Genomic DNA, 15,722 nt, shown 5'->3' with positions numbered 1-15,722 from the left:
TATAAATTAGATTTGCTGCCTAAATTTTACCTAGCTGTAAGGAAAAAAACCACAAAAGGCAGTATTTATTAGTGAAAAAGGGTGAACAAATAAGGTCTGGTGGGAAGAAATGCATAATTATTTTTCTTGTTTTAATTATTTCATACAAATGAGGTTAAAAACAAGACTTTCTATGCTGAACTTTATTGTAACTTTACATAGAGATTAGTTACAATCATTAGTACTATCCTAAGAAAAGATAATTATTGAAAAATAACAATAAAAAATGATTATAAAACGTTGAAAAACAGTTGAAATACTAAAAGACTTGCTAAGACTTGCTAACTAATATTGTCTCCCACCTTAGCCAATCAGAGCATCTATAAGTTTGCTTTCTCAACAGTGTTTTGTTCACTTGTTAGTGTGGTTTTTACTTTCAGGTAACCAGCACCTATGAATTCTCCTGAGAGAAGAATGTGATGAAGAAAAATTTGCTTTAATTTTACCAAAAAGGTGGTATTTGTGCTTCACATTCTTTTTGATTAAGCCATAATTACCTGGCATTTTTTTCTTTGCAATAGCTCATATAAATTGCTATCCTAAATATGAGATTAAACTTTTAAAAGTGGCTTCTGTAGCTTGTTCCAGGCACTGCTGAAGCAGAAATTCAACACCTGCCACTAGTGTTAGACTGTCTCACTCTCCTGAACTGGCCTGTGTACTAATTCCTATCTCAGTACTTAACCGAACTTGCAGAATCTGTTCTTCAAGAAAATTTGGACCAAATAAAGTGGGTTTCAAGATCCTCATTGCTTCCAGGGCTTCAGTCTTGATTATACTTAAGGAACAAAAATTCTGAATAATTTCCAAAATTCCAAAATGCTTATCCCGTCTTTGTGTGTAGCTCCTTTTATGACACAAGATTCTGATTCATGATTACAATTGTATGTAAGACTTCAGGGCTTTCTTGTTCCTTTTAATCCTCATACATCTTCTTTCCCTTAGCGTACACAGTCTTTTGATTCTTGGAAATAATTATTATGAGCTTTATAGCAAAGAGCATGAAATCTGAAGTACAGTATGGCAGAATGTGTTAAAGCTTTAACCTAATAATACATGGAAAAGACAATGTATTTTCCTTGCCTTACTGTATATTACTACCTTTGGTAGTTGCTTTTTAATTTAACATTTACTTTATTCCTTATCATTCTACCTTGCCTGTGAAAATTTTGATAACAGCAATAGCCAAGCACTTTGGCTGGAAGCTGGCCAAGGCATTGCTACTGCTCCTCTTCTGCATTACTGGAAAAGGTGGAACTCCAGGGTGAACTGCGTTGAAGGGACTGTGACGTGTAGATAAATCCAAGCAGGAGGAAGTACACCATGAAATATGTTGGCTATGGATAAACCTATACCACAATAGATATGCCTTTGAAGGGACTGTGACTGATGGAAAAGGCCATGCCAGAGCAGGTATACCTTTGTACAGACTGCTGTCTGTTGAAAAGTTCATCCTGCAGCCAGGGGCAAGCAGAAGAAATGTTAAATTGTATGGCCTGCTCCAAAGGACGTTCTGTATCAGGAACCGCTCAAACCGACAGTGAACAAGCCTTACAACAAGGCATCATAACGGTTACCAACACAACAGTCAGAACACAAGTGGGTAGTTATGAGTTAGTGTGGGACTTGGGCATAAAATAAATGATATGGGAAAAGGATTGGAGACAATATGGGTTTTAGTTGGAATAGAATTACTTTTCTTCATAGTATCTTGTATAGTTGTACATTTTAAGACTGTTACGAAAACAATATTGATAACACAGCAGTGTTTTAGTTGTTACACAAAGTCAAGTCCTCTGTTCTTCATGCTGCCTCACCAGCAAATAGGCTGGGAGCATACAATTAGCTGGGAGTGGATGTAGCCAGGATATACAAACCCATCTGACCATATGAGGCAGTACTCAGCAATGAAAGCTGTGGGAAGAAAGAAGAGAGGGGAAGAATGAAATTTATGGTATTTGACTTCCCAAGTAACCACTATGCGTGATAGAATTATAGAATTCTTGAATCATTAAAGTTGGAAAAAACCTCTGAGATCATCAACCCAAACTGTCAACCCATCATCAGCATGCCCACTAAACCATGTCCCCACGTGCCACATCTGTAGAATCATAGATGATGGATGAAGCCCTGCTTTCCTGGAAATGGATGAACATTTGCCTGTTGATGGGAAGTATTGTGTGAATTCTTTATTTTACTTTACTTGTGCACATTTTATTTTATTTTATTTTATTTTATTTTATTTTATTTTATTTTATTTCATTTCATTTCATTTCATTTCATTTCATTTCATTTCATTTATTAAACTGTCTATCTCAACCCACGAGTGTTCTCACTTTCACCCTTTCCAGTTCTCTTCCAAACCCCACCGTGGGGTGAGTGAGCAAGTGGCTGTGTGGAGATTAGGGGTCTATTAGGATTAACTCACAAAAAACATCCTAAGGTCTGCTGGTATTTCTGATTTTGTGAGCCTGGAGCTATGTGAGGAACTTAATCTAATTATTCCCTCTTCCTAACTTCCTAAATTTAGGGAAAGTTCTTAGCAGGAATGGTCCCAGTTCACTCTGTCAAAATGTAAACAAAAGGATGCTCATTTACAGAACTTAAGATAATGAGAGATGATAGGATTAAGGGAAAATGAGGGCTACTGTATTTGGACCTTAGATGGGAGAAATGAGAGGGAAAGAGGTTTTACTGCTAATGGGGGATCACTGTCAAAACAAATATTCAGTAGAGAAACAGTTAAACAAAGCCATTGAGACACCCATTGTCTCCACCGGCTTTTTAAATAAATATACATAAAATAAGACAGAAAGAAATTCACTAAGTGTGTCATCTCAGTTATTGATAATAAAAATCCTGGAATGAAGTGAATGTGCTAAAATATCTTTGTTACCTTCTTCAAGCAACTCCTTGGAGCTAAAGAATCTGTGAGGGCTTAAGGTTAAGGTCAACCTTTGATATCTCTGAAGTCCTATATTTATAATCTCTGTCTGGCACAACTACTGTACTAGGTTTTCAAGACAAAGAGCAAAGAGCAGTCCTCTGCTGAATATTGTCAGCATATCAGATTGTATTCTTAATAAGATTAACATGGGTTCTCCCCGTTACAGGGCTGCGGTACTGATTTAATGTTGTTTGTGGGGAAAAAGAATAATTGCTATCTGAACAGCAGTGATACCAAGTATTATGTCTATTTTCATACACATTCCAGGAAATACTCACATTCAAAGTCCGAAACTGTAAGTAAGCTTTAATTAGTTAGAAAAGTCCCATACCTTTTTTTAATCTCACATACCTCTGCAACACACACTCAAGGAAAAACAACCAGCCAAAGGAAAAAAAAAAAAAAACTGAGGCAGAGGTGTTGGAATTAGATAATCGTTATGATCCCTTCCAACCCAAGCCATTCTATGAGTCTGCAATTCTACGCAACACAGGGCACAGACTTGTCAAGACAAGCTAATTCAAGACTGGCTAAGGTTTCAGCATTGTGGCTACCTCAGTGTGCAGCTCTGTGCTGGATAGTAGTTTTTACAGGGAAAACTTCTGTAGACATACCAGTTAAATCAGAAGTAGTTTCAGCTTTGCTATATATAGCTGCATTCTGGGATGCATCCAAAGTTGAAGACTTTGGGCAGACATATATGCTCTACAGTTAAAACATTCTTTGAGCTCTATCATTGAGACAGTTCATCATTCAGTGTAATGTGATTCTTTATATCCCACATTTGGACAGTTTGTCCAGATGAACAAACTTTTTGCCATATTCACATTATAACACTGGAATTTACAATTTAATTCAATATGAAAATTAATATATATATACATGTGATCTATAAACAATCTAAGCATCTGAGTGATGTCTCTGTCTCTATTTATGCCTATATTTTACTTAAGATAAACTACAAAGTCTCTAGGATAAAGTGCATCTATGATTGCTGAATCTGATGAGAATACTTAGACACTAGCTTTCTGTAAAACGAGAAGCTAAACAGCATTCGTACTTACATCTTCTGTGGAATTTTTGCATGTATTCTGGAAAAAGTTCTCAAGCATTATAACTTGAAAATACAGTGAGATAGTGGATTACCTATACTGATTAAATACCTCAAAAAAATGAGCTAAGACCAGATCAGTCCTGTTCCCTGCCCCAGTAATTGCTTTTGAAACTAAGGGCCCTAAGGAGAGATGGCTGTAGAAGGGGTATACCTGTGGTCTTGAACTTATGTGCAATGCAGAAACATCTCCTTGTCACTTAAATTAATACAGGTCATGTGACAGGATACTGGGTGATTGGAGGCAACGACTGAAAACAGATCCCTCTTCCATTACAAAGCACCTTAGGTAAACCAGCTAAGGTGATTTGGTGAGGTTGTATCAGCTGAAAAGATGATTTAAAAGGGGAATTGGATTTACCTTTTCTAAAAAAAGTGCAACACTACAGTCAGCTTTAAGAACTAAATGCCTTTGAAGTTTGACTTCATGTTTCAAAACAGAGTTATTCTGTTACACTACACACTACTGGGGAAAGCTAAACTGTTAGGTGACCTAGTGACAGCAGAACTGTAAGACATCTAACAATCCCAAAAGATAAAAGGCATTAAAAAAAAAGCCACCATTGTTCTCAGTTTGCATGAAGTAAACACAAAAAAAAGGTATGTAAACACAGAGAAAGGATTTCCCGCAAGTTAGGTGGGGTATTCAAAGCTTGTAACTGAATCAAATTGAGCCAAAATAGCAAGATTGCTAGGATCTCTTAAAATGTAACACAAGGGGATGTGTCTGTGTCCATATGTGCACGTGAGTAAGATGGTATTTCCTACCTCTTTGCTGCTGCAGATTATGTAACAGTGTTTGCACGACAGCAGTTTCCTGTTACTAATATTTATGCATTTTCTATTTTAGAATCATAGAATATCCCAAGTTAAAAGAGACCCATATGGATCATTGAGAACAACTCCTGGCCATCAGACCACACTACTGAGAGCACTGTACGGACACTTTTTGACCTCCAGCAAGGTCAGTGCTGTGACCGCTTCCTTGAGGAGACTGTTGCAGTGCCCAATCTCTCTCTCAGGGAAGAACCTTCTCCTGATATCCGGCCTGAACCTCCTGTCACAGCTTTGTGCCATTCCGTTGGGTTCTATCACTGTCACTGAGTGAGGAAATCAGTGCCTGCCCCCACATTCCTCCTTCCGAGGAAGCTGTAGGTCACCATGAGGTCTCCCCTCAGTCTCCTCTTCTCTAGGATGAACAAACCAAGGGACTTCAACTGCTCATAATACATCTTCCCCTCTGTAAGTATTAAATATTAAAATAGGAACAGTCTTAGTTTTATTATCTGAATCAATTAACTTGTTACTGATTGGCTTACTGGACATCACTAATGCATATTCATGATACTAGAATGTAGGAAAATATCCATTTAATGTTTTAATCAAGGCACACCTGAGCCTCAGGTATCAAGCCTCAGGACTGTACCCTGTAACTATTTATACAGATTGCACAGAAAAACTTGAGAAGGATCATAGAAGGTCAACAGAAGCTAGTCTGTGAAGACTTACAATGATGAAATGCACTTCATGAGAAAATTTTAAAGATTATTTTTAAGTCAGTTAAAACCACTTGGTAAAGTGGATCTAGTTTTTATATTGTACGAGGCACTTTCCTATATGTAGTTCACTGATTAGGCAGAAGTCTTTGGCTGCTTTCAGATTTTGCAAGGTGAGTAATTCAACTATTTCAACTATTTTACTTTTAAATAAAAGTATATTCATTTCTATGGTGAAAAAAAAAGGAGGAATTTTCATTACCCCTGGAAGAATGCAAGTCACTGACCAGTGACCAGTCAATCCTACTCTCTTCAGGAGCTGGTATCACCAAACTGTCTCAGCGGTTTCTTCGCTGACAAACTGACCAATCTTGTTGTTACTGAGGCAGAAGTTCTTTCATCCTTTCTCACTACATCTTTAACTTTTGTTAGGCAAGTTATTTTTCCTTGCACAATGTCTGGTGCATCTTCATTTAAACAGAAATGCACAGTCCTGAAAGTCAACATTGATCTGTGAGCTATTTAAAATGAATTATTTTTGCTCAAGAAACAATTGAAATCAAATAGGAAAGATTATGTTTGCAAAGACAGGAGGAACAAGACAGTTGCTCTGGCATAATAATCACTGGAATTTCCTGTCCCATCCACAAGAACCTCCAGAGATCTTGACAATGAAGGAGAAACAATATGAATTTTATTTTTCATAATCATTTGACAGCATCTGACTGTATTTTTAAACTATGTGGCAGCACATGGCCAGTGGGTTGTAAAGGATATAATATGCACATGTATGATGTAAAGTACTGTTTGCTTCCATTTACTGAAAAAATGCTATAACAGGATACAGGAGATAGTATGGGAAATGCAGATCCAGTAAAATAGGCTTTACTGCCTCCCAATCAGTCATGGATCATATTTATTTGTCAGTCATGCAACATAAAGCTTTGGTATGTGAATGTCTCTTCTTCATATAAAATAAGATTACAGGAGAACTCTGAAAAACTTTGTAGAGATTTTTGCTGCTAAAGTCTGTTCATTAAGTTTCCACACATTAGGGCCAGTTAGAAACACAGAATGACATAATTAACCTGTATTTTTATAACATGAAACTACTCAGAACTGACATGGAGTGATTTTTTAAAGGGAAAAGAAAATGAAGGATGAACTTATCAAGTTACTCAGAAGTAAGTACTCTTATAGCATTCCAACACTAAGGCAGGATTTTTAATTCACATTCTAACTAAATAATGTTTCGCGAACAGCCAGTCCTTGGAATGCAAGAAATTCTGTCTTTTCTGGAACAGTGTATTAGCTCACATGCTTCGTAATAAGTACAATGTAAAATTATTAGAAAAATAAGTTCAGATGGGATCAGCATAAAAATTATGAATGATTCGATATTGCTCATTCAGATCATTTTGATCATAAAGTACTAGAGAGTACTTTACTGTGGTGGTAAAATTATTAATACCTAAGACTCTGCTGTATGTTCTTCAATACCCAATTTCAAAGCAAATTGAGGATGGTGTCCAGACAGTCATTTATCCCCTTTTGGAGCAAGGTATTACTTATACTCACAGCTGTTGTAAATACTCTTTTTACCTGTTAAGAAACCAGGAAATAATATCTTCCAATTTGCACGAGATCTCTGTGCAGTTAACACTGTTGTTTTACCAACCTTTCCTGTAGTACTTAATTCTGCTAATGTCCTGTCTTTTATTCCAGCAACTGCAATTTATCTTCCAGTTGTGAGTCTTCTCTATTCCCTTACAACTTGATAGCCTATATTTCTTGTCTTTCAGGACAAAAAGGATCAAAAATATCCCTCAGTTCATCTCCCTCAGATGTACTGTGCACCTCCTCAGACTCAGAGATTTGCAAAGAGAACAATCATTGTGCCTTTGTGCAGTTACCATGATCACCCTCCTAGTAGAAAAAAATGGATTCTATAGTGCTTGTACACACCTTAGCTGTAGCTCATTCTATTGCTGGTGTTATTCTCTCCTGTGCCTGTATTCTGGCTCAGGGTCAATCTGCAAGTATCTATTCATGCTATGCTTTTGATGTCACACAAAACTTTGGTCAGATTAGAAAGCAGCATGGATTTCTTACCTCTACAGATTCCAATATTAAGAACAGCTATTAAGTGGAAGCTCTTTCACAAGCCCTTCTACCCTCTTTAGTTGTTAAAAATTAGGCCTATGTTACTCATTATGATGATGTCACATAAGGAAGAGTCTGGACTGATCATTCTCTCAGTACCGTGGACCTTTCTGGCCCTCAGGATCTGGGTTTTGTTCTTATTTGTCTCTCTGAATCTCATTCACATTCTCTTTCTGAATTTTTACTATTGCAAAACAATGCACTTGCAATTGAAAAGGACTCTTGATTCCTCTGTGGCTGCCAATTAAACCCAGATGCATTATGGTACTTCCTGAATGTCCGTCTGGTAGCACCTCACTATTTTACCCTATCTTGCTTCTGTAACACTCTGTGGTACACGCTGGCAAAAGTGGACTTACTGCTACAAAAAGAAAGATTGGTTTACTCCAAACCATTCTGTGAAGCACAGAAGTTTTGTAGTACCTGTCCCATCTGCCTGGCCAATAACTTTGGCTTGCATATTAAAAGAACTCCTGTAGCACATTCCAAACCTTGAGGACCTTTTGTTAATCTACAGACAGATTTTATCCAAATGCCTAAATGTTCTTACCTAGAATATGTACTTGTAATTTTTGACACATTCTCAGGCTGAGATAAGCTGAGGCTTATTCCTTCTAACATTCTGATGCCACTGCAGTTGCCAAGAAACATTTACAGAGGCTAAATACCTTGATTTGGTGTTTCTCTTACTATATGTAGTGATTGAGTCTTTCATTTCACAAGCCAAGTGATAAAGAATAATTACAAAGCTTTAAACATTAATCAGCATTTGCATTGCACTTACCATCCTCAATCCAGAGGCACAGTAGAAAGAAGAAATTCTGATCTGACATGGAAATCACCTAAAATATATAAAAAACAGGACTCAAATGGACAGATGCACTGCTGATAGCATTGGTACATATGTGAAGTACAGAAAATGGGAAACATCATCTCTCTCCCCATGAAATTCCAATAAATCTTCCTTATTCACCACCTGAAGCATTGCATAAATGCAACCTATGATTCAGTATTAAACATTACAGGGTCCTGATGAAACATGCAAGATCTGTCCACTCACAAGTAAAGGAAGCTCTTCCAGAGCCTGCCTGCAAACTGTGTCACTGTCTGGAACCAGGAGGCTGTGTCAAGATGTCCCAAGATGCACCAACAAAAGAACTCTCTATCCCAGGCAGAAAGAACCAGATCAGGTACTCATAATCATCAACGCTGCCATCACATATGATGTGCCACTGGGTATATGCATCTCAGCTAACAAAACAATGCAGAGAAAACTTCTGCCTTCACTAAACAGAAAACAGGTCTTGGATCCTAAGCCTTCTTATCTGAATCTGATTTTGTAATTGGGCTGTGGTCACAAAGACAAAGGCCAATTATACAATCTCCAACCAAGCAAATTAGACACATTTTGAATGGTTTATTTGATCTCTGGGTTTATTTTAAAATAGCATTTGAATTAGATTTCATAGTTTACAATCATCCCAGCTGAAGTTTTTTACACACATTTAACGCTTAAGCTCTAAACCATAAGCAGAATATTCCTAGACCATATTCTACCTGGACAAGAAGCCTATAGAATACGGAGAGTTAACTTTCTCCTTAAACTTTCAACTCAGGTAGTTATTGCAGTACATCTTTCAGATTGTTGGATTTGCATCCATACCCCAGCACATGAATCTGGAATTCCAATGGTTCTCATTCTACGGCTGAAAGCTTGGGCAAAATGGTGACCACAAGAAAATTTTATTCATTCCACTGCTTCAAAACACCCTGTATGGATCCTGTCATAAATTTCCCCTCCTACAAAATCCTCTTGCTTCTCTAGAAAGCAATACCAGTGATTAAAATTATTAACTAGATTGGGAACTATTCTCATTGACATCCAATTAGATTTGAATTCATCACCACAGACACACATCTTGCCTTTCTAAATCCTCCTTCACTTCCTAGATCTTAGTGTTCACATGCAACCATGGCCTAGAAAACAACCTCCCAGGTAGACAGGTCAATAAAAGTCTCCAGGTGTTGCATGTAGTGAACTCAGAAAACACACACTGGGGCTTTAGAAACATCTGAACTTGGTTAACTTCTTTGCTGCATGACTTAGGGCTTTTGGCTAGAATTATATTATATGGAATACTATCCATATTTTTCATTTTATTGTTAAGATATTTCTTTGTACAGAAGATTTTATCTTTAGTATGAAAATATATTAAGAAGATAGGACCCCCTCTATCTGTCCCACTGATTCCCTCTGAAACACATAAAGCACAGTCAGTATGCCCCAAATTGGCATATGCGAATGTGTAATAGCAAAAATACAGTATTGTAGATAGAATATTCATCTCAGAGGCAAGAGAAGATCATAAGATAGCACAGTCCATACTGTGATAACCCTTCAACTTAAGTGCTGTGAGTTGGATGTTTGTTTCTTGTCTGTTGAACTCTGTGAAAAGTTTGTGTGAGATTTTAGTCTGAAAGAGGGGAGTGCAGTGTAAAAATTACTAATACCTAAGATTTAAGGAGTCTGGCTAGGAAGTTATTCCTTTCAACAAACACTAGCAGTATGATTATTCCAAACCCCACTTTCGAGCTAAAATACTATAGCCTGTGCCACTCCTACAGGCTCCAAGAGTCATCTCTATGTAGGCGAGGCAATTAGCAAGCTACTTAAGAGTCTATCTTGAGGTACGGGTACTTGGTTTTATTAACATATAAATGGTTGTGTGGAGTCCATTCTTCCTAAGGAATGCACAGCCGGCTTTGTTAGCATTAAAATGATTATCCTTTTCTTCAGCTCAAATAAAGAAAGCTGCAGCACTACACATTAGGCAAATCTACCTTCGCTATAAATGTGGAAGATAGCCATATGAAAGTGGGAGAACTGACCACTGGTCAGGAGTCAAAACTATTGGACCTACCCGGTTATATTTACTATTGCCATCCCAAATACAAACGACTTATTACGGGATGTTGCCCACCAGTAACCCACCTTGCTTCTGCCACTGGAAGATGTAGGACACTGTGATATGTCTCTGACCATTTGTTCTACACTTCAGTCATTGCTGTTGTCTGATTTTGTACAACTGTACAAAGCTTGCTGTGTGCGCTCCCACTGCCCAGTGAGCATCACCAACCAAACTTACACTGTGATTTTACTCAGCTCTGAAGCTGCTCTGTCATCAGCAAAGTTTCTATTCTACTGGTCTTGTCACCATCTTGGTTTTATAACCCTATTTCTTTTCCAAAGTGAAGTTAGGCAGTTTAGAGTAAAATGTGATGAAGAGAGGTAGTTGTAGCAAACATATACAAAGCAGAGAATAACTTGTGGATTAGGATTACCTGCAAAAGAGAGCAGTGGCTTTGGACTCAAACATTACTCACTAGTGAGCTGAAAGACAGCAATGACCTTGCAGCAGAAATGTAGAATACCAAAATCCACCTTCTTAGAACTCAGTGCTTTATTTGTCCTGTAGCTGTATGTATTGCCTCCCATATATGAGAACTACCTCAAGGCAGACAAGCATGTGACCGTGGCTGTTTTACCACCCTGGCAATTACTAATTACTTTGTCATACGAGAAGCTCAAATGTTAAGAGTGTCATAAGGTCTCTATCCAAGAACAGGAGAGCCCTTAGATACAAGTGCTGTGTATTACATCCACATACTGAAAACTAAAAACGGCTTTACATATCTGACATTCTCTAAATCAAAGAAGGCTATCAATTATGCAAATGTGTAGGTTTTTTTACTCTATACTCCAAAGATCACAAGGCAAAAAGAGGAAAAAGTTATCTTTCTTGCATTCATTGCCACTTCCTAGGTGTGACATGAAACCTCACAGTAAAAACGGGTTGCCCAGTCAACATAGGGTACAGAATGACCACTGTCATTCTGGCTCTTCCCGCAGATATTGTAAAGCCACATAATGACAATGTAGTAAGGAAAAGCAGAGAGTTATGCATGCTTTTTCACTCAAATATATCACTTACATGTTTCTTACAGTCATCTGGATATCACCCTTTTCAGAGAATAAAGAGTCCAGCAGACAGAAGTGAGGAGATAAAACACCATGACAGGGGGCACAGAGTGGGACACATATTTAGGTTTATATATACTTAGAGAAATAGAAGTAGGTAAGTGATAACAAGTAGTGGGCAGGAAAACTGAGTAACAGTCACGGTGATAGGAAACGCCCTTTGAAATTCATGAAAAAAAGAAGGGCTGGCATTAAGTTCTTTAAATCTCTTCATTCACAAATACTGAAGCTATATTCCATTATATCAATTTCTAATCACTAGATTTGGAACCATACCTATGTTTGAGGTTGATCTTCAGTGTTTTTCAGGGTTTTCTAGTTTTCCTTATCTCTGTTCAGGCTTCTGAGATTCATTATGCCTGACATTCTTATATATGTGTTACTGACACTACCAAGTTAGCAAGACACCATCCAGTTATTCAAAGAAATAGCACACCGTGGTAATAATTCACATCCAAAAACCACTAATTTAGCAAAAGCAGAACTCATTCTTATTTCTGCAACACAGGAAATCATCCCATATGTTCCTTCATCTGCAGAGCAATAATGGTGATCGCTTATAAAACTGCATTAAACTAACACATAACATTCTGGTGAAAAAAAAGCTCTACTCTAAGCATCCCAGTGTATTAACCATGACAACACTGTATTTGGCAGATGAAACATCCAAGAGCATAGCTTAGGTTTGTGAAGTCTTTATGATTAGGCATGACTGCATAAAAGCCTTCAGACCAATGTTTATGCAGCACAATGACAATTTGGTACTACTCTGCCATCCAAAAATACATAAATTGATCTCAGGATCTGTAGAGAAGTGTGCTGATGTAAAAAGGGAACTGAGAGCAAAATAAGTGTAGCTAATACAGTATATCCATGAAGCCATGAAACTACAGTATAGCCTCCAACTTTTATCTTTAAGAAGTGCTATAGTCAAAAATATTTATTTTTTTTAGTCCATTTTTCAGCTTAGAGGGCCAAATCATAGAAGCTACATAAGTGCTTGAAGATGAAGTTTCATCTGAGCTTTTCATGTTTAATAATATAAGAAGATTTGGTCTCACATACTCATTTCTACTAATTCCCTGTCATAGAATTCAACATATCCTCCATCAGTTAATATCAGACAGATAAGGTAATTGCAATATGAAGTACTTCCACTAGCCTACCCTCAGATAAATTTGTCTTTAACCTTGGGTAATCTTGTTTTCTTAGTTTAATAATGTCTCATAATTCTGTGCAAACCAATGGGCTCAAAAGGAAAATATTCAGCAAGAATTTTATGTTCAAATATGTTCAAAAAAAATGACACGAAACATACATAAATATGTATGAAGTATTTGTTAAGCACATATATGAACATATTCGGTCATTACTGCTTTGTGTTTGTATATTGTAATACAAATAGTGTTAATTTATCAGCCAATAAGTAACTACTGCCATCTATCGGAGAAATCACAAAAACATAGAAATTACACTGCCAGAAAGGTATCTAGAGTACAGTATTCTTTCTGGGGGAAAAAAAAATCCTTAATAGTCTATTACATACAAAAAAAATGTTACAAGAACAACATCAGTGGCTGTTACCTTACATATGGATAGATTACCAATAAGTATAAGCAAAACAAAAGTTGTTCTGTTCTATTTCAGAACTGTTGTTAAAGCTTGCTTCTAAGTTACCAAGAAATTGTAATCAACTGCACGCAACACATAGCTATGCCAACTGTACAGTGCTGCATATCATATCTACTCTTCCACTTGACCTCTGACAGCTCTTTTCAACAGCAGATTCTATAGTATTTGGACATCTGTACAACGTGTCCAGTTGCAGATGTCCTAATACTGTTCAGTTTTGTGACACAGACTGCTCCCATTGAGACTTGTTCCTACAAGCAGCAACAGTGAACAGCAGTCAGCCTCAGAATTTTTTCTTCTTGACAATGCATACTGTAGCATCAGCAGAGGCCTTGAAGGTATTGATTAGTGACCTTGAGTTTACAGCAGCTAACGTACCAGATCATAGTGAGTGACCACTATTCTGTCTCACTCTGTGTGCTAGGTGAGGTCAAACTTTTAATTCTCAGAGTGGAAACCAAGAGTAACAACAATTACTCAAGAGGTTAAAACAAATCACAAATTAACTTAAAACTCAGTAGAATTACAATTGATAGTGGTTTGGCAAAACTTGCAACAAGATTATCCTTATATAAGCTTGGCAGAATTACAAAAGGTAATATGCTGGCAAAACTCACAACAATTTAAAACTTAGCTGAATTACAACAGACAGCAGCTTCGCAAAACTTGTAGCAATATTCAAAAACCTAAAAGGATACTACCCTTACGTGCAAAAAAAGTCAGGGACTGTATAAAGAGAGACAAAAAAAAGAGGAAATATATTCCCACCCTTGAATGCAGTCAGAAGTGACTTCAGAGAGAGAGAGAAACATGAAAAGCAGAAACAAAAAGGAAGCAAAAAAGAAGAGAGAAAAATAAGAGAAAAGATAACATCATCAATCTAGCAATGGGCTCTGCTCATAGTTTTGGTCCTCTAGTGGCCAGCATGTGTGCAGCTCTTCATGTTTGTGCCTTCTGTAGTCTGATTCATATATACTCAGTCCACTGTTCTAGGAACTTCCAGGGTGCACCCGCTCAGTCCCTTATTCTAGGACCTTCCAGAAGGGATTTGGGAGGGGTGCAGGGGGGTAGGGTGCTACTCTCGCGTTCTTTCTGGCTCTTTCTGGCTCTCTGCTGGACTCCTTCTAGGAGATGCCTCTCTTTTTTGTACCAGGGAGCCCAGAACTGGACACAACACTCAAGGTAAGGTCTGACCAGGGCAGAGTAGAGGGGAAGGATCACCTCCCTCGACCTGCTGGCCACACTCCTTTTAATGCACCCCAGGATACCATTAGCCTTTTTGGCCACCAGGGCACACTGCTGGCTCATGGCCAACCTGTTGTCTACCAGAACACCCAGGTCCTTCTTTGCAGAGCTCCTTTCCAGCAGGTCATGTCCAACCTGTACTGATGCATGTGGTTATTCCTTCCCAGGTGCAAGACTCTTCACTTGCTTTTGTTAAACCTCATATGGTTTCTTACTGCCCAATTCTCCAGTCTGTCCAGGTCTTGGTGAATGGCAGCACAGCCTTCTGGTGTGTCAGCCATTCCTCCCAGCTTTGTATCATCAGTCTACATGCTGAAGGTGGATGCTATCCTCTCATCAAGGTCATTGATGAAGATATTGAACAAGACCGGACCCAGCACCGACCCCTGAGGAACACCACTAGTCATAGGTCTCCAACTGGACTCTGCACCACTGATCACCACCCTCTGAGCTTGGCAAGTCAGCCAGTTCTCGACCCACCTCACTGTCCACTCATCTATCCCACACTTTCTCAGCTTCATTATCAGGATGTCATGGGAGACAGTATCCAAAGCCTTGCTGAAGTCAAGGTAGACGACATCCACTGCTCTCCCCCCATCCACGCCGCCGGTGATGCCATCATAGAAAACTACCAGGTTGGTTGAGCAAAATTTCCCCTTAGTGAACCCATGCTGACTATTCTTGATGACCTTCTTCTCTTCCAATTGCTTGGAAATGGCATCTAGAACAAGCTGTTCCATCACCTTTCTGGGGATGAAGGTGAGGCTGACTGCCCTTAGTTTCCCAGATCCTCCTTGCCCTTTCTGAAGACCAGAGTGACACTGGCTATCCTACAGTCTTCAGGCACCTCTCCTGTTCTCGGGGACCTGTCAAAGATGATAGAGTGGTTCAGCAGTCACCTCTGCCAGCTCCCTCAGCACACATGGATGCATTCCATCAGGGCCCACGGATTTGTGCACGTTGATCCCCCCCAGATGCTCCCGGACCACCCCCTCCTCAACCAGAGGGAAGTTCACCATTTCCTGGACTCTCTCTCTTCCCTCCAGGATC

At 38.5% G+C, this 15,722-nt stretch overlaps 1 long non-coding RNA gene across 1 annotated transcript; it reads right to left on the bottom strand.

Moving 5' to 3' along the window:
• LOC110392983 lies at nucleotides 1,791-8,598 on the bottom strand. The gene is made up of 2 exons (XR_002434712.1): nucleotides 8,541-8,598; nucleotides 1,791-1,953 (listed from the first exon to the last, which is right to left on the bottom strand). It is a non-coding gene; the product is annotated as an uncharacterized LOC110392983 (long non-coding RNA).

The sequence above is a fragment of the Numida meleagris genome, chromosome 2 (assembly GCF_002078875.1).
Source record: "Numida meleagris isolate 19003 breed g44 Domestic line chromosome 2, NumMel1.0, whole genome shotgun sequence".
Classification (NCBI taxonomy): domain Eukaryota; kingdom Metazoa; phylum Chordata; class Aves; order Galliformes; family Numididae; genus Numida; species Numida meleagris.
Note: the sequence above shows the minus strand (reverse complement) of the source record. Positions and strands in the feature narration are given on the sequence as shown.